The sequence below is a fragment of the Trachypithecus francoisi genome, unplaced genomic scaffold (assembly GCF_009764315.1).
Source record: "Trachypithecus francoisi isolate TF-2019V2 unplaced genomic scaffold, Tfra_2.0 Lachesis_group3, whole genome shotgun sequence".
Classification (NCBI taxonomy): domain Eukaryota; kingdom Metazoa; phylum Chordata; class Mammalia; order Primates; family Cercopithecidae; genus Trachypithecus; species Trachypithecus francoisi.
The window spans coordinates 29380131-29400513 of NW_022681468.1; the positions used below are offsets into that span (position 1 = coordinate 29380131).

At 47.0% G+C, this 20383-nt stretch overlaps 1 protein-coding gene across 3 annotated transcripts in view; it reads right to left on the reverse strand.

Annotated features, from left to right (window-relative positions):
• The window catches only part of ADCK1 (aarF domain containing kinase 1), a 131497-nt gene extending 115661 nt beyond the window's left edge, over positions 1-15836 (reverse strand). For 2 of the 3 annotated variants that reach the window (XM_033187263.1, XM_033187262.1), the window contains exon 1: positions 15727-15836. The gene's annotated coding sequence lies outside the window, so the exon portion shown is untranslated. The remainder of the gene's footprint in view (positions 1-15726) is intronic. The other variant, XM_033187261.1, reaches the window with a different exon arrangement.
• Between the last annotated feature and the right edge of the window lie 4547 nt (positions 15837-20383).

Sequence of the window (20383 nt, forward strand, 5' to 3'; positions counted from 1 at the left end):
AGACTGCAAAAGATACTGATGAACAGATGTGCAGGGTCAGTTACAGGGAAAGGGCGTGAAGCTTCCAGGACTTCGTTAGGCACACCACACTTCACAAATCTCCAAGTGCTCAGCTACCAGCCCTCTTGGGTTCTTGGGTTTTTATGGAGCTTCATGATGTCAGCATTCCTTCCCCCGGTGTATAGGGCAGAACCTACTCTAGGGAGGGCCTTAAGACCCACAATCAGAAAGGTGGGGAAAGACCACAACCCTGCCTTGGGGCAGGTGAGAGGAGGGCAGGAAAAAGATTCTGATTCCTGAGGCCTGGCCCTGAGGCCTAACACACCCAACATTACCACAAAAACTGTAACAAGGGCTGTGGGAGTTATGAACCAGGAACAGCGGACAAAAACCAATATATATAACACCACAATAGTCCTTTTTTATCATTCCATTGCTCTTCCCTTTGGAACCTTCATTTCCTAATCTAGTATTTCTAAAGTATAATCAGAGGAACACCTGGAAAAATATTAGCCTAGATGCCATTTCAAAAATGCAGATTCCTGGGCCAAGAGAGGTAGCTCACGCCTGTAATTCCAGCACTCTGGGAGGCCCAGGCAGGCGGATCTCTTGACGTCAGGAGTTCCAGACCAGCCTGGCCAACATGGTCAAACCCCATCTCTATTAACATTAGCTGGGTGTGGTAGTACATACCTGTAGTCCCAGCTACTTGGGAGGCTAAGACAGGAGAATCACTTGAACCCAAGAGGCAGAGGTCGCAGTGAGCTGAGATCGCACTACTGCACTCCAGCCTGGGCAGCAGCAGGAGACTCCATCTCAAAAAAGAAAAGAAAAGAAAAGAAAAAAGCCAGGTGCGGTGGCTCACACCTGTAATCCTGTAATCCCAACACTTTGGGAGGCCAAGGCAGATGGATCACGAAGTCAGGAGTTTGAGACCAGCCTGGCCAACATGGTGAAACTCTGTCTCTACTAAAAATACAAAAATTAGCCAGGCATGGTGGTATGCAACTGTAGTCCCAGCTACTCGGGAGGCAGGGGCAGGAGAATCACTGAACCCAGGAGGCGGAGGATGCAGTGAGCCAAGATCATGCCACTGCACTCCAGTCAGGGCCACAGAAAGAGACTCCAACTCAAAAAAAAAAGAAAGAAAGAAAAGAAAAGAAAAGAAATGCAGGTGCCTAGCTGGGGGCAGTGACTCATGTCTGTAATCCCAGCACTTCATGAGGCCACAATGGGAGGATTGTTTGGGCCTAGGAGTTCAAGACCAGCCTGGGGAAGAAAAAAAGGGAGACCCCATCTCTACAAAAAATGTAAACATTAGCCTGGAGTGACACCATATGCCTACAAGTCCCAGCTACTCAAAATGCTGAAGTGGAAGGATCCCTTGAGCCCAGGAGGTTGAGGCTGAAATGAGCCATGATCATGCCACTGCATTCTAGCCTGGGCAACAGAGCAAAACCCTGTTTTAAAGAAAAAAAAAGACAAAACAAACTTTTAAAACGTTTTTTAAAATGTAGATTCCTGGGCCAGGCTTGGGGGCTCACACCTGTAATTCCAGCACTTTGGGAGGCCAAGGCATGCAGGTCAAGAATTCGAGACCAGCCTGACCAACACGGTGAAACCCCATCTCTACTAAAAAAAAAAAAAAAAATTACCCGGGCATGTTGTCACGTGCCTCTGTAATCCCAGCTACTCAGGAGGCTGACGCAAGAGAATTGCTTGAACCCGGGAGGTAGAAGTTGCAGTGAGCCGAGATGGTGCCACTGCACTCCAACCCGGGTGACAGAGCGAGACCCCGTCTCAAAAAAAAAAAAAAAAATTAGTAAAATAAAATAAAGAAATGTAGATTCCTAGAGTCCACCCCGTGGGCCATTGAACTACCAACTCTAGGGGTAAGACTCAGGGATGTGCATTTTAATAAGATAACAAGTGATTTGTCTGAAAGCTCAAGTTTGACAGCCACACTTCTACTTTTTTTTTTTTTGAGAGTATCTTGCTCTGTCACCCACCCAGGCTGGAGTGCAATGGCACAATCTCAACTTACTGCAGCCTTGACCTCCTGGGTTCAAGCAATCCTCCCATCTCAGCCTCCAGAGTGAGCTAATTTTTGTTGTAAAGATGGGGTTTCGCCATTTGCTCAGGCTGGTCTCCAACTCCTGAGCTCAAGCGATCCCCCACCTTGGCCTCCCACAGTGCTGAGATTACAGATGTGAGCTACCATGCCCAGAAAGGACTTTTTTTTTTTTTTTTTTCAGTAAATAGAGGCTTCGTTGTCTACCAATGGGTCAGAAAAAAAAGGGGGGTCAGGTGCAGTGGCTCACACCTGTAATCCCAACACTTTGGGAAGCCAAGATGGGAGGATCATTTGAGCCCAGGAGTTCAAGACCAGCCTAGGCAACATAGCAAAACCCCACCTCTACAAAAAATACAAAAATCAGCTGGGTGTGGTGGCATGCACCTGTTGTCCTAGCTACTTAGGAGGCTGAGGTGGGAGGATCGCTTGAGCTTGGGAGGCAAAGGTTGCAGTGAGCTGAGATTGTGCCACTGCACCCCAGCCTCAGTGACACAGTGAGACCCTGTCTCAGAAAAATAAAATTAAAAAAAAAAAAAAAGGCTGGGCATGGTCGCTCACACCTGTAATCCCAGCACTTTGGGAGGCCGAGGCAGGTGGATCACCTGAGGTCAGGAGTTTGAGACCAGCCTGGCCAACATGGCAAAACCCTGTCTCTACTAAAAATACAAAAGCTAGCCAGGTATTGTGGCATACACTTGTAGTTTCAGCTACTCGAGACGCTGTGGCAGGAAAATCACTTGAACAGGAGGCAGAGATTGCAGTGAGCCGAGATCACACCACTGCACACTCCAGCCTGGGTGACAGGATGATACTCCCAAAAAAAAAAAAAAAAGAAAGAAAAACAAAGAGAGGCTTTGCTGAAATTTAGTGTTTAAGCTCATTAATGTATATTCCCCCAAAAACATGCCTCCCCTTCCCCAACACCAGATGACTGCATTCACTCTACGAGGGGAACTGCAAGCAATGATTTTTAAGGAAATAATTTAAGAAACTCAGACTGGGCACGGTGGCTCATACCTGTAATCCCAGCACTTTGGGAGGCCAAGGCGGGTAGATCACAAGGTCAGGAGTTCGAGACCAGCCTGGCCAACATGGTGAAACTCTGTCTCTACTAAAAATACAAAAATTAGCTGGGCGTGGTGACGCATGCCTGTAGTCCCAGCCACTCGGGAGGCTGAGGCAGGAGAATTGCTTGAACCCAGGAGATGGAGGTTGCAGTGAGCCGAGACCGTGCCATTGAACTCCAGCCTGGGCAACAAGAACAAAACCCCATCTCTAAAAAATAATAATAATAAAATAAAATTTAAAATAAAAGGCCAGCACAGCAGCTCACACCTATAATCCCAGTACTTTGGGATGCTGAGGCAGGTGGATCACCTGAGGTCGGGAGTTCAAGACCAGCCTGACCAACATGGAGAAACCCAGTCTCTAGTAAAAATACAAAATTAGCCAGGCGTGGTGGCGCATGCCTGTAATCCCAGCTACTTGGGAGGCTGAGGCAGGAGAACTGCTTGAACCCAGGAGGCAGAGGTTGCGGTGAGCTAAGATCATGCCATTGCACTCCAGCCTGGGCAACAAAAGTGAAACTCCGTCTCAAAAAAAAAAATTTAAGAAACTTATTTCTTTCCCTAAACACAAATGCTCAATCTCTGGCCCAACTCCTGGGATCAGTTCCTATCTCTGCAAGAATGAGATTGTGACTTTGTAAATAAAACGAATATGCAGCCAAGCATGGTGGCTTACATCTGTAACCCCAGCACTTTGGGAGCTGAGGCGGGCAGATCACTTGAGCCCAGGAGTTCGAGACCAGCCTGGCCAACATGGCGAAACTCTATCTCTACTAAAAATACAAAAACTAGCCAGGCGTGGTGGCTCGCCCCTGTAATCCCAGCTACTCAGGTGGCTAAAGCACGAGAATTGCTTGAACTCAGGAGGCGGAAGTTGCAGTGAGCTAAGATCACACTACTGCACTCCAGCCTGGGTGAAAGAATGAAACTCTGTCTCAAAAAAAGAATATGCAGTAGCATGTACAATAGCCAAGATGCAGAAACAATCTAAGTGTCCATCCACAAATGAATGAAGAAATTGTGAAATACACACACACACACACACACACACACACAATGGAATATTATCCAGCCATAAAAAGGAAGCCTACCATTGGTGACAACATGGATCAACCTAGAGAATATTTTGCTAAGTGAAATAAGCCAGACATGGAAAGACAAATACTGCATGATCTCACTCTTATGTGGAATCTGAAGAAGTCAAACTCTTAGAGGTAGAGGTTAGAACGGTGGTTACCAGGGGCTGGGGGTTTGAGGGAAATGAGGCGATATTGGTCAAAAGGTACAAAGTTTCAGTTATAAGATGAATAAGTTCTGAGGAATCCAATGTACAATATGGAAACTATAATTAATACTACTGTATTGTTTACTTGAAATTTCCTAAGAGAGCAGATCTTAAGTGTCCTCAACACACACACACACAAAAGGGTAACTATCTGAGGTGACAGATATGTTGATTGATTGTGGTCATCATTACACAGTACACATATATCAAATCATCAAGTTGTACACCTTGAATAGGTACAATTATTTGTCAATTACACCTGAATAAAGCTGGAAAATAATAAATTAAAAGAATAAATTAAAACCTTGCTTTCTAGCATGTTCTTTATTTCCTTGACATTTCTCTTTATTTTATGAAAATTCCCCTGTCCCCATTTTATTATGCCAATATTTTAATAAGCCAAGGATTCTTTTTGGGTGTTGAGGTTGTCATTGTTGTTGTTGTTGTTGTTGAGACAGGGGTTTACTCTGCCACCCAGGCTGAAGTGCAGTGGTGGAATCACAGCTTACCGCAGCCTCAACCTCCTGGGCTCAGGCAATCCTCCCACGTCAGTCCCCCAAGGTGCTGGGACCATAGGCACAAACCACCATGTCCAGCTAATATTTTTTTTGTATCAGCTTTGTAGTGACGTGGTCTATGTTGCTCAAGTTGGTCTTGAACGCCTGGACTCAAGCAGTCTTCCCACCTCAGTCTCCCAAAATGCTAGGATTACAGGCGTTGAGCCACTGCACCTAGGCAAGGATTCTTTTTGGACAGGAGAGCAGAGTGACTGAGATCATGAACTCTGGAGTCTAATCAGCCCAGGTTTGAGTCCTGGCATGGCCACTTGTGAACTGGGTGACCATAGGCAAGCTGCTAAATCTCTCTGAACCTCGTGATCTTGTCCAAAAATGGGGAAAACAGCAATACCTGCTTGATGGAGTGGTGGGAAATGAGATAAATCATGTAAAATGCTTAGCAAGGTGCCACCTACACAGTAAGAACTCAAGAGTGGCAGATGCTATTATCCTCCATTATTAGCATTAGTATTATTATCATTATTATTATCTCCTCACCCAGTGCCAGGCTTTAACAAATGCTCCCCTGCCTATCAGCTCCCAGAGGAATTCTGCACACCCTACTTCCAACATTCTAGGTGGCCCCTACTTAACCCTACCCTTTCTCCTTGCTCTCAACAGCCTCAGCCTGGAGTATTTTCTGCTGAAAGGGGCAACAGGCTCACCCTCTACTTTGTTTCCACCAAGACACAGGTCCCTAATCAGACCCAGAAGCCGACCTTAAATTAGACTGAGTGACTTCAGCTCCTTACACAGCTTCCTTCTTCAGTCAAGATCATGAGGGTGAGGCCGGGCGCGGTGGCTCAAGCCTGTAATCCCAGCACTTTGGGAGGCTGAGACGGGCGGATCACGAGGTCAGGAGATCGAGACCATCCTGGCTAATACGGTGAAACCCTGTCTCTACTTAAAAATATAAAAAACTAGCCGGCGACGAGGCGGGCTCCTGTAGTCCCAGCTACTCGAGAGGCTGAGGCAGGAGAATGACGTAAACCCGGGAGGTGGAGCTTGCAGTGAGCTGAGATCCGGCCACTGCACTCCAGCCTGGGTGGCAGAGCAAGACTCCGTCTCAAAAAAAAAAAAAAAAAAAAAAAAAAAAGATCATGAGGGTGATCCAGGGACCCTTCCTATGGGCATCCAGAGAAGCCCACATTAAGAAGGCAGTATGAAGTGACCGTGGGTAAAGAACCCAGCCCCTGATCACCTTGAGTAAGTCACAACTTCTTGCAGCCTCTGCATAATTGTCTATGAAGGGGAGCTCTTGAGAGTACCCACCTTCTAGGGTCATTGTAAGAATTAACTGGCCAGGCACAGTGGCTCATGCCATTAAGCCCAGCACTTTGGGAGACCAAGGTGGGAAGGTTGCTTGAGTCCAGGAGTTCAAGACTAGCCTGAAGAACACAGCAAGACCTCATCTCTACAAACAATAAAAAAGTTAGCTGGACATGGTGGTGTGTCCCTGAACACCCAGCTACTTGGGAGGCTGAGGTAGGAGGATCACTTGAGCCTGGAAGGTCAAGGCTGTAGTGAGTGTAGTGGTGAGTGCCACTGCACTTACCCTAGGCAACAGAGCAAGATTCAAGAAAAAAAAAAAAAAGGAATTAACTGAATGCTACTTTAAGGCAATGACTGATATACCCAGTAAATAAGATTCTCTTGTAATTTTTTTTTTTTTTTTTTTTTTTTGAGACACAGTCTCACTCTGTCACCCAGGCTGGAGTGCATTGGTGTGATCTCGGCTCACTGCAGCCTTCGCCTCCTGGGTTCAAGTGATTCTCCTGCCTCAGCCTCCTGAGTAGCTGGGACTACAGGCAGGTGCCACCACGCCCAGCTAATTTTTTTTGTATTTTTATTAGAGAAGAAGTTTCACCATGTTGGTCAGGCTGGTCCCAAACTCCTGGCCTCAGGTGATACTCCCACCTTGGCCTCCCATAGTGCTGGGATTACAGGCATGAACCACCACACTCAGCCTCCCTTGTGATTTTAAACATCATTTCTTTGTTTCTGAAAAGTCAAAGAGTTTATGAAAAACTCCTAGCACCTAAGGAACCAGGATTTGGCATAACCTCAAATAATTAATAAACAGGGAGGCCAGGCACAGGGGCTCATGCCTGCAATCCCAGCACTTTGGGAGGCTAGCAGGCAGATCACCTGAGGTCAGGAGTTCAAGACCAGCCTGGCCAACATGGTGAAACAATGTATCTGCTAAAAATGCAAAAATTAGCCAGGTGTGGTGGTGAGCGTCTGTAATCCCAGTTACTCAGGAGGCTGAGGCAGGAGAATCGCTTGACCCGGGAGATGGTAGTTGTAGTGAGCAGAGATCGCGCCACTGCATGCTAGCCTGGGCAACAAGAGCTAAACTCCATCTCAAAAAAAATGTTTTTAATTAAAAAATAAAACATAAACAGGGGAAGTAGGCCATCATATCTTGCCTGAACTACTCACCATTCCCCATTCCAAACTTAATTCCCCATATCCCATCTAATCTTCACTCTGCCACTCAAATTATCATGGTCATCCTCAAGTGTATTTATACCATTCCTATCACCTCTCCACCTACCACAAAGCCCAAACTCCTTGCAAGACACTCAAGGCCCATCAAATTCTTATCCCAACTTACCTTTCCAGCCTTTATCTCCCAAAATATACCTCCACACTCAATCTCTCATTATACTTCCATGAAGCTTTTTGTGAGCCAGTCACTCAGAATTCCTCATTCATTCCTCAGTAGTCTAATTATATACTGCATTTATGGATAATGACTGGGTCTTATATCTGCCCTCTCCACTAGATCCAAAAGGAAGAATCTGTTAACCAATAAATGAATAAATAATTGTAGTGGGCTGGGTGCAGTGGCTCACGCCTGTAATCCCAACATTTTGGGAGGCCAAGACAGGTGGATTACCTGAGGTCATGAGTTCAAGACAAGCCCAGCCAACATGGTGAAACTCCATCTCTACTAAAAATACAAAAATTAACCAGGTGTGGTGGTGGGCGCCTGTAATCCCAGCTACTCAGGAGGCTTAGGCAGGAGAATTGCTTAAAACCGGGAGGCAGAGGTTGTAGTGAGCCAAGATCACACCATTGCACTCCAGCCTGGGCAACAAGAATGAAACCCTGTCTCAAAATAAATTAATAAATAAATAAATGTAGTGAATGTCTATAATTTTACGTTGCCTTGGCATCCATTTGGAACACAGCTTTAATTTTCTAAGGCCAGAGGCATGTCAAACCCTCGACAGTTTCAGTTCTCTACCTCCTTCCAGTTCCTCAATGTGATTGATCCAGAAATCTGCCTTAGACAATGCCTCCTGGTGACCACCCCACTATGGGACAGCTACGTACAACGTACTTTAATCACCCCACCGACCTGCACACCCAGCATGGTCTGTGCAGATATGCCACAGTGATCACCCCTCAGTCACTGTGTGACTCCACAGAACTCACGCCTGCTTATTGTAAACCCACCAATTAGAACTCCCCATGAGAAATCTGCCTGGCTTAACACTCTGGACCCCAAAAAAGGCTTTGGTGCACAGGTCTCCTCTCTTGATCTCTCTCTCCTCGCTCCCACCCACCTGCTGGTTGAACTCCCTGCTGCCTCCAGGCTTCCCATTTGCCCTCGTGGGCACTCATTTCTCCAGTGGATCTGTCAGGGAAGGCTTCTGTTATTTCGTGTGTTTTGTTGCACTGCCTGTGTCTGCATGTCACTTGACCAACACTCCTGAAGCCAATTTCTATCTTGGTCAGGTCTCTCTTAGAGAGTGACTATCTTAGGCCAGGAGCGGTGGCTCATGTCTGTAATCCCAGCACTTTGAGAGGCTGAGGCAGGTGGATCACTTGAGGTCAGGAGTTCAAGACCAGCCTAACCAACATGGAGAAACCCCATCTCTACTAAAAATACAAAATTAGCCGGGCGTGGTGGCACACGCCTGTAATCCCAGTTACTCGGGATGCTGAGGCAGGAGAACTGCCTGAACCCCAGAGACGGAGGTTGCGGTGAGCCAAGATCATACCATCACACTCCAGCCTGGGCAACAAGAGTGAAACTCCATCTCAAAAAATAAAAATAAAAATACAAAAATTAGCTGGACATGGTGGTGTATGGCTGTAATCCCAGCTCCTCAGGAGGCTAAGGCAGGAGAATCACTTGAACCCGGGAGGTGGAGGTTGCAGTGAGCCGAGATCACACCACTGTACTCCAACCTGGGGTGACAGAGCAAGACTCTGTCTCAAAAAGAAAAAAAAAAAAAGAGAGAGAGAGTGGCTATCTCAGGCTGGGTGCAGTGGCTCATGCCTATAATCCCAACACTTTGGGAGGCTGAGACGGGTGGATCATTTGAGGTCAGGAGTTCAAGATCAGCCTGGACAACATGGTGAAACACCATCTCTACTAAAAATATAAAAATTAGCTGGGTGTGATGGCATGCACCTGTAGTCCCAGCTACTCAGGAGGCCGAGGCACGAGAATCGCTTGAACCCAGGACGAGGTTGCAGTGAGCCGAGACCATGCCACTGCACTCCAGCCTGGGTGACAGTGAGACTCTGTCTAAAAAAAAAAAAAAAGTGGCTATCTGTGTGGGAATAACCTGGACACAGGTCAGATGAGCCACAGGGCATCTGCCAGCTTAAACAAGTTTACTGTGGGAGAGACACCTAGGCATGAGACAGACACAGGCATTAGGCTATCCAGCAGGATAAAGTACTCCACGAAAGCACACTGTAAAAGTCCACGACCAAAGCCCTTGGATTCCAGGCAGGGCAGAGCTAAATCTCTCCGGAGACCTCAATACCAAATTAAAAGTAAACACAACAATAATACCACTGATAATTGAAACCACCTTCACAAAAGTATGACAGTAAGAAAAACCTGCCGTAGTTGACTCCATCTTGTTTCTGACGTCCAACCTGTCCTAGGTCACTCCTGGGTGCAGACCAAGCTAACTTTGGGAGGAATCTAGTTTAGGAGTTAATTTGAAAGCAAGGATGATAACCATCCGTCCCTAAAACTAATCCCTCTTGCTCAGAGACCTAAAGCCACCTTTGTAAAACTCATGCGGCCAGGTGCAGTGAGTGGCTTACACCTGTAATCCCAACACTTTGGGAGGCTGATCGCTTGAGCTCAGGAGTTCAGACCAGCCTGGGCAACATAGTGAGACCTCATCTCTCAAACTCCTGACCTCAAGCAATCCGCCCACCTCAGCTTCCTAGAGTGCTGGGATTACAGATGTGAGCCACTGCACCCAGCAACAAGACCTCATCCCTAAAAAAAGAAAAAAAAAAAGCCATAAGAATAGGGTTATGGGAGGAACCAGAACTCTGCTAAAATGTAGCATAGTTTCTATAATCCCTTACTGCTCAGGAGTCATATGATCAGAAGTCACAAGGTTTGTGACTTTCCTAATTGTTCCCATAGAATGTATAGACAGCACTATTGTAGAACCTAAGATTGGGAGGTTTTTTGAGATTTTTTTCAGAATGAGCTCCCTGGAGAAGGTCTTACATGGTCTAACTCTCAATTTCCTCTAGGGTCTCAGGCCCTGCCACTTTCCCCTTCATTCATTCCACTCCAAACACACTGGCCTCTGTGCCATTCCTCAAACATGCCAGGCGTATTCTGACCTCCCAGAGCTTTTGCACTTGCTGTTCTCTGTCTAGAACAGAGGATGACAAATATTTTTCTATAAAGAGCCATATAAGAATAATTTTGGGGCCAGGCATGCTGGCTCACGTCTGTAATCACAGCACTTTGGGAGGTCAAGGCAGGTGGATCACTTGAGGTTAGGAGTTTGAGACCAGCCTGGGCAACATGATGAAGCCCCGTCTCTACCAAAAATACAAAAATTAGCCAAGCGTGGCGGCGGGTGCCTGTAATCCCAGCTACTTAGGAGGCTGAGGCAGGAGAATCACTTAAACCCAGGAGGCAGAGGTTGCGGTGAGCCGAGATCATGCCACTGCACTCCAGCCTGGGCAACAGAGCAAGACTCTGTCTCAAAAAAAAAAAAAAAAAGGGTCATTTTTGCCTTTGCATTATTTTTTTTTTTGAGACAGAGTTTCACTCTTGTTGCCCAGGCTGGAGTGCAATGGCACGATCTCGGGCTCACGGCAACCCCCGCCTCCCGGGTTCAAGCGATTCTCCTGCCTCAGCCTCCCAAGTAGCTGGGATTACAGGCATAGTGCCACCACGTCTGGCTAATTTTGTATTTTAAGTAGAGACAGGATTTCTCCATGTTGGTCAGGCTGATCTCAAACTCCCGACTGTCAGGTGATCCGCCCACCCCGGCCTCCCAAAGTTCTGGGATGACAGTCATGAGCCCAAGCGCCCGGCCTTGGTTTTGCATTCTGTAACATCTCTGACACAACCACTCAACTCTGCATTGTGGCACAAAGCAACCACAAAGAATGTATAAAGTAATAGGTGTGGCCAGAATTGACCCTCAGGCTGTCATTTGCCAAACCCTGGCCTAGCACATAGTGAGGGCTCCAAAAGCATTTACTGAACGAATGAATCAATGAATGGATAAACTATACCCAGTGAGGCCTGAGGCCTGTACAGAGCAAGGAACAATGCAGGTCCCCAGGTGAAAACCACATGCCCTGGGCTGACAATTCATCACCAACACCCCATCCCACCCCAACACCACCTTTCAGCCCCTGCCTCCTCTGAACCCCCTCTTCCTGTCCCCTGCATGCAACGAGGCCACCCCTACCCTTGAGACCACCTCTGGGTGGGAAGTGACAGCAAAGCAGACACAACGCTCAAAACCCTGTTTTCGTGCAAATGTCCTCAGTAATAAAAGAGATGGAAATTGAAATACATAAAATAGATGATACAGGAGCCAAATGGCATCTAAATAGACTGGAGCTGGAGTTTTCCATAAGGTGTCCCTGAGTCTTTAACATGCAAATGAGTTGCTTCCCTCGGGGTATTTTAAAAGACCCTGTCAGGCGTGAAATATGTCTGTCAATGAAAAACACCTTTCATTATTAAACCCTTTGTTAATGAATCACCTGCCCTGCTCTGCTTACTCGCCTTTTTGACTTTCACCTGAGTCACTTCTCCTAACAGTACATACTTTACAGGGGGTCTGAGGTCACCAAAACCCTTAAACCTAATCACTAGATAATAACACTAGCAATAACTAGCCTTTATATTAAAATAGAGCCCTTTACACTCAACTCATTAGATATTCCACACAATCCAGTGAGAAGAGACAAATACTATTACCATCCCCAGGTATAAATGAGGAAACCAAGGAGCAGAGAGGGCGTGCGATTTGTCCCAGGTGGCTCAGCTAGTAAAATGGCTAAGAGCTTGAGTAGAGCCTTCCCACTCATTCCAAGTATTCAGCCCTTCTCTTTATGACAGGTAACCTGATAGGAACACCTGGACCCCTGTTCACTAACGTTATTACTGCTGTTCTCAAGGAGATGCAATTGTTGCCGTGGGCAGAGACCATGATTTCTGACCCAGTGCCAGGCATGCAGGAGGTACTGTTTGGAGCCCCCAAAATCAAGATCAACCAATGCCTATATGTCACAAGATCAACGAATGCCTCCCACTAGAAACAAGCCATTTCAGTCTATCAAATGTTTAGGAGAGCTGCAAAGTTGACATGGCTATTTTATTGTCAAATCAATGACAACAGTGGAATCCATCTCGCTGGACCACAGGAAACACCCCAGTGGGTTATGAAAAGAAGCAACAGGAGAGCCTGGGATGTACAAATGGGAAGTTGATGGTCACACGAAATGTTCATCCCCTCGACAGAACTAAATGGGAAACCAAGCACTTACTGATCATTGGAGTCAATGAGTGGCTAGGCCTTTTCAGTTTCCATCCATTGGCAGCCCTCTTCCTATGCCACATTTCAGGACTAAAGGCCTGGATCACCTCTCCCTGTTTGGTGCACAAATGAGAATTACCACAGAGAAAAGGCACTTAGGTCTCTAGTTCCATGAAAAGTGACCGTGGCCTCCTTCCATTTCTTAGAGAGACTATTAGACCAAGGAGTATTATTTCTTCTAGTCTGCCCCCAAACTGAAAAAAGACCCAAAAAAACCCTTGGAGAGAGTGATCGGGTCTTCAGAAGAACCTGGTACCTGATATGGATAGAAAGCACACAAAGTGGATGATACCATCATGCCTCAAGTCTGGAAAGACGCCAAAGACACCAAGTCCATAGCAAGGGACTGTGTGAAGTTAGCCTGAGCAGGTTTACAGTCTGCTCTCCCTAAGATAGTAATGTAGTCCAGTGCAGGAACCAAATTTTAATCAAACTCCCTTTCCTAGTATTTGATGCCCAAGCACTCAAGGTCCTTAAATCAATGTTGATTAAATAAAGGAATCCCAGGAGGCTGAGACAGGAGAATTGCTTGAACCTGGGAGGCGGAGGTTGCAGTGAGCCAAGATCATGCCACTACACTTCAGCCTGGGTGACAGAGCAAGACGCCGTCTCAAAAAATAAAAATAAAATAAAGGAATCCCTGACTGATGCCAAGGTCCCAGAGTAGACAACAAAAATAAGTCTCACCCAGGCAAGGAATAGAAATTCTCTATTCAGTCCATCCTAGGGAAGGCAGACTGAGGGAGAACAGAGCAAAGCCAGATGCAAAGAGCAAGCAGCAGGTGAGAAGAGAGCGAGCTTCCAACAGGAGAGCTACAGTGCCAAGCACTTATTAGCTCATGCAACTCACACAACTAGATTCCAAGATGCATGCTATTAGAGTTTCAATCTATGGATAAGGAAGTGGTGTTTTAGAAAAGGTAGAAAACTTAGCCAAGGAGCTGGTAAGTGATGGAGTCACAACTTGAATCCTGTATGACTATTCCCACTAAGAGAGCAAAAAGCACACAAGAACAAGCAGCTTGCTGGGCCCTGAAATAGGCCACTGGAGTCCCTGCAACATGGAAACCTTAACCCAGGAGGCGTATTTAGTGAGCTACCCTGGTGAAGAAATGGATGGCTGACCCAACTAATTTTTTTTTTTGAGACAGAGTCTTGCTCAGTTGCCCAGGCTGGAATGTAGTGATGCAATCTCGGCTCACTGCAGCCTCTGTCTCCCGGGTTCAAGCTATTCTCCTCCTCAGCCTCCCAAATAGCTGGGACTACAGGCACACACCTCTACGCCCAGCTAATTTTTTTGTATTTTTAGTAGAGATGGGGTTTCACCATGTTGGCCAGGCTGGTATTGAACTCCTGACCTCAAGTGATTCGCCCACCTCAGCCTCCCAAAGTACTGGGATTACAGGCGTGAGCCACCACGCCCGGCATCAGGCCCAGCCCCAACTAATATTTTATAGGTCCTTTATCTGACAAGAAAATGACTGTATATCAGAAAGTAAGAAGATGCACACTCTCCTAGTACAGATCAAATCACACATCCCTGAGGCCGGTTGAGAAATGGCCAAGCAAAGAATGACCCAATAAGGTAGAATACGATGTAACCAGGAAAAATGACAAGTATAGACTACATTCAAATCTGTATATAAATTAATATGGAGGGAATTAACAGCTTAAAAGTAATACGCACATATTTACAATCACCAAAAAGGTAAAACTGGCAAATACAGAAAGACCCATAACCAGGTGTGAAGAGATAGTGCTTTAAGTTCACAGGATTTTTTTCCTATAAACTAGTGGTACTCAACGTATGGTCCCCAGACCAACAGCAACTGCATCACTTAGGTACATGCTAGAAACACCAATTCTTGGTCCTCATACCAGACTTACAGAATCAGAAACTTTAGGGATGGGGTCCAGTATTGTGTGTTGTTACAAGATCTCCAGGAGACTCTGGTGCCTGCTAAAGTTTGAGAACCACTGTAGTAAGAAAATTATTTTATTTATTTTCCTTTTTTTTTTTTTAAATACAGACAGGGGTCTCACTATATTGCCCAGCCTAGTGTTGAACTCCTGGCCTCAAGCAATCCTCCCATCTTGGCCTCCCAAAGTGCTGGGATTACAGGCATCAGCCACCACACCCAGCCGCACTTATTAAATAAAACATATGAAGACACAGATAAAGTTTAATTCACTTCAACTCTGCAAATATTTCTTGAGCACCCACTAAGTGCCAAGTATCATGGAGGTAGTTAATAAATACTTGTTGAATGACTTTCTTGTTAGGAGAAAGTAAAGGCCACTTAACCCTGGGAGAGGGCTGTTCTAGGTGTCCTATCTAAAGGTTGCTCTCCACACACACTGGCTGCTGTTAGCACATATCTACTGTGTGATCCGGAAGCCCAGGGCCCTGCAAGATGGCTGGAGATAAGCAGCGGTCTGGGGCACGTCGCAAGGCGGAGTGGAGGGCCAGGATAAGTGCATCGCCACCTGCTCTTCCCCAGACCACCCTCCAGCTCCAGCTGCTTCTGCCTCGGAACTCACAGGGCCACCAGGGGGTGAAGGCGTCTGGGTGAGCCACCTCCTGCCCTCCTCCAGCTCTGCCCACTCGGATGCCTGCAAGACTGAAGTGGACAGGCCACATGAAAGCCCACTGGTGTGCCAAGCTGGAGATGTCACTGCAGGGGGGCGGGGCAGTGCGAGTCACGTGGCCGCGCGCCGGGCCCAGGTGACAAGGTCATGGGGCTGTCCCTCCCGGCGCCCAGGGCGGCTGCACAGCCGGAGCAGAGGCCCGTTCCCGGCGTGTCCACACCGGTTCCCTCGCGCTCCACGCGGGGTGCGGCCCTACCAGCCTCATAGGCCCGAGCTCTGCGCCGGTCTCCGGCGAGCTGCCCCTACTCACCCCGAGGGAAGCAGAGCCGCGGCGCCCGGCTTCCCGCCGCAACCCGGTAGCTGGGAATTAGCTGGGAACCGTGCCGGGACAGCCACCTGACTGCGCTTGGTGAAGCCGAGGCGCGCGCGGCCTGCCGGGACTTGTAGTTCCTGGTTCCCCACGCCGCGATCCAGCGGCAGCACTGTGGAGGCAGCCCAGGGGTCTCGGGCCCTTACTCCCTCAGGTGGCCCTGTTGCTTTGCCAGGGCGACGGACTTGGAATCTTACTGAAATATTTTCTTCAAGACATTCTAACTAGGTCCTAGGTTCGTGTTTAATAAATGATGGAGTGGATTTGTAGATTTTTTTTTTTTGAGACCAAGTCTCACTCTGTCGCCCAAGTAGTACAGCTAATTTTTGTATTTTTATTAGAGAGGGGGTTTCGCCATTTTGCCCAGGCTGGTCTTGAACTCCTGAACTCAGGCAATCCACCTGCCCCAGCCTCCCAAAGTGCTGGGATTACAAGCCTGAGCCACCTCACCCGGCCGTAGATTTTAAGTAAGATATTTTAACTAGTAGGTGAAGAAGAAATTTGCTGACAATTGATGAATGATAAGAATACGCTGGTCGGACGCGGTGGCTGACGCCTATAATCCCAGCAGGCCAAAGCGAGATCACCTGAGGTCGGGAGTTTGAGACCAACCTGACCAATATGGAGAAACCCCGTCTCTACCAATAATAACAAAAATTAGCCAGGCATAGTGGCGCTTGCCTGTAATCCCAGCTATTCGGGAGGCTGAGGCACTAGAATCGCTTCAACCGGGAGGCGGAAGTTGTGATGAGCTGAGATCACGCCATTGCTCTCCAGCCTGGGCAAAAGGAGCGAAACTCGGTCTCAAAAAGATAATAATAATGCTGGCTGGGCACGACGCTGTAGCTCACACCAGTAATCCCAGCACTTTGGGAGGCTGAGGCGGGTGGATCACTTGAGGTTAGGGGTTGGAGACCAGCCAGGCCAACATAGTGAAACCCTATTTCTACTAAAAAATAGAAAAATTAAGCCAGGTGCGGTGACTCATTCCTGTAATCCCAGCACTTTGGGAGGCCAAGGCGGCGGATCACTTGAGGCCGGAAGTTTGAGACCAGCCTGGCCCACATGGTAAAACCTGTCGGTACTAAAATAAAATTTAAAAAAAAAAAAAAAAAGTAGCCTGGCGTGGTGGTGTAGGTCTGGAATACCAGCTACTCAGGAAGCTGAGGCGGGAGAATTGCTTGAACCCAGGAGGCGGAGGTTGCAGTGAGCCCAGATCACACCACTGCACTCCAGCCTGGGCGACAGAGTGAGTGTCTGTCTCAAAAAAAAAAAAAAAAAAGAAAGAAAGAAAGAAAAAGAAAAAGAAAAAGAAAAATTAGCCAGGCATAGTGGCGGGCACCTGTTATCCCAACTACTGGGGAGGCTGAGGCAGGAGAATCGCTTGAACCCGAGAGGCGGAGATTGCAGTGAGCTGAGTTTGGGCCACTGAACTCCAGCCTGGGTGACAGTGAGACTTCGTCTAAAAACAACAACAACAACAACAAAACCCACCACTTTAGGGCAAAGCATGGCCAAAACACTCTTGAAGAAGAAAAATGTGTTTTAAGGACTCACCCTTCCATATCAACATTTTTATAAAGCTATACAAATTAAGACCATGTGATATTGGAATAGGGAAAAGCAGAGGAGGAAATGGAACCGCCTACAGAGCCCACAAGCAGATGCAGACATCTATGAAATGAGGTATGGCTGGAACGGTAGTTCAATGGGGAAGATAGAGTATTCAGTTCATGATCTAGAACAACCAGTTATCTGTTGGATCCCCTATGCAAAAACTAATTCAAGGTAGATTAGAGACTTATAGGGGAAATTAAAGCATTTTAAAATTACAACTTTTTTTTCTTCTTACTATCATTCCCCAAAATTACAACTTTTAAAAGAAAACAGCCTTATGATCTCAGGGTAGGGTTTATTAAGTGCCATAAGCACGAACTGTAAAGAAAAGTTTGATACGTTTAAACTACATTAAATTTAAGTACTTGTCTTTATTGAAAGGCAGCATAGGCTGAGCACAGCATCTTATCCCTGTAACCACGACACTTTGGGAGGCCAAGGCAGGAGAATCGCTTGAAGCCGGGAGTTAGAGACCAGCCTGAGCAACATAGCCAGACCCTATGAGACTACAAAAAATTTAAAAATTAGCTGGGCATGGTGGCACATGCCTGTAGTCCCAGCTACTCTGGAGACCAAGGGACGGAGGATCTCTTGAGCCCAGGAGTTCGAGGCTGCAGTGAGTTATGATGGATCTTACCACTGCACTCCAGCCTGGGCAACAGAGAGAGAGCTAAACCCAGTCACTAAAAAAGAAAAAAAAAGATAATTGCAGCAGCACAGAGGTAGCAGTAGTATAGAGTTAAATAACAGCCCCCACCATCTAAAGGTTGCAATGTATAGGCATTAAGATAAGAAGATTAATAACTTCCAAATAATGTGAGAAGTGTTAAAATTGAGGTATGAACAAAGTGGCTTAGGAACAGAAAAACAGGGGGCATTAGGCCAGGTGCAGTGGCTCACGGCTGTAATCCCAGTACTCGGGGAGGCCAAGGCAGGCAGATCACTTGAGGTCAGGAATTCCAGCCTAGCCTGGCCAACATGGTGAAACCCTGTCTCTACTAAAAGTACAAAAATTAGCTGGGTGTGGTGTCGTGCCTGTAGTCCCAGATGCTCGGGAGGTTGAGGCAGGATAATCACTTGAACCCAGGAGGCAGAAGTTGCAGTGAGCTGAGATCATGCCACTGCACTCCAGCCTGGGTGACAGAGAAAGACTCCATCTCAAAAAAAAATAATAAATTAAAAATAAAATAATAATAAGGGCCAGGCACAGTGGCTCATGTCTATAATCCCAGCCACTCAGGAGGCTCAGGTGGGAGGATAGCTTTAGCCCAGAAGGTCAAGGGTACAGTGAGCCATGATTGCACTACCACATTCCAGCCTGGGTGACAGAGAAAAAGCCAGTCTAAAAAAAAAAAAAATCACCTGGAGAGCTTTAAAAGTCCTCCTGGGCCATATCGGGCACTGGCACCCCTTCAACTACTGGGAATGGGACTGAGTCATACTTTGTAGAGCTCCCTGTAGGATTTCAATGCACAGCTGAGGTTAAAAACCCCTGATTTAGAGTCAAAGAATCTTATTTGAACTGGGTGACTCACAGCAGGTTTTCTAATTTTGGCAGAGCTTTAGTTTCTGTCTTGATAAAATGGAGTTAATACTATTGTCGGTCCTACATACCTCAAAGGTGCTTGTGAGGATCAAGTGCGATGGTGTGAGTGCTTTGGAAGCTGAATGTTGCTGTTCAGAGGAGTGTCATGACACTGAGAAGAAAATCCAAACTCTTTGCCTGACCCTCCTGGCTCCCCAGGGCCTGGCTCCACTCCCTCTCTCCAACCTCATTTCCCACCCTTCTCTTCCCTGGCTCACTCCACTCCAGCCACATCAGCTTCCTTTCTGTTCCCAGTCTGCCAAGCTGGCTGCTGTGTGGGCAGCCATTACACTTGCTATTCCCCCATATCTTCAATGGTCTGCTCTATCCTGGTAGTTTGTTCTCTGTGCTAATGTTACCCTCCAGAGAGGCCATGCCCCATTACCCTTACCTCCCCACCCATCCCCACATTCCCTGAGACACACTCTACCTCCTTACACTGTTTTATTTATTAAATTTACTTAAAATCACATATTAATACTTGAAGTTTGCGGGGATGGGGCAGTTTGGTACAGATGTTCTTTATTTTGGTGGACCTTATGTCTGAATATAAATGATTAAAGCTCAGATCATTTCTTCTTCATGTCTTCGCATGTTACAACAGTGACACAGGCTCAATGTGAAGAGTCAAACTTGCTTTGTTGTTGTTGTTATTACTTTTTTGTTATTGTTGTTGTTTTTGAGACTAAGCCTCACTCTGTCATGCAGGCTGGAGTTCTATGGTGCCATCTCAGCTCACTGCACCCTCTGCCTCCCCAGTTCAACCAATTCTCCTGCCTCAGCCTCCCAAGTAGCGGGGATTGCAGACACCTGCCACCACGCCCGGCTAGTTTTTTGTGTTTTTAGTAGAGACAGGGTTTCCCCATGTTGGCCAGGCTGGTCTCAAACTCCTGGCCTCAAATGATCCACCCTCCTTAGCCTCCCAAAGTGCTGGGATTACAGGCGTGAGCCACCACAGCCGGCTTATGATGTGAAAAGTCAGACTTGTATTTTCTTTTTTTTTTTTGGAGATGGAATCTCATTCTGTTGCCCAGTCTGCTGGAATGCATTGGCACAAACTTGGCTCACTGCAACTTCCGCCTCCCAAGTTCAAGTAATTCCTCTGCCTCAGCCTCCTGAGTAACTGGGATTACAAGCATGCACCACCATGCCTGGCTAATTTTTGTATTTAAGTAGAGATGGGGTTTCACCATCTTGGCCAGGCTGGTCTCAAACTCAGGTGACCTCAGGTGATCCACCAGCCTCGGCCTCCCAAAGTGCTGGGATTACAGGTGTGAGCCACCGCGCCTGGCCTGAGAACAAGGATTTATCTGCCTCTGACTGCTGAGGAATCCCAGAAAAGGTACATCACCTGGGCCCTTCAGAGTTCTTATCTGTCATGGGAAAAGGAAAAAT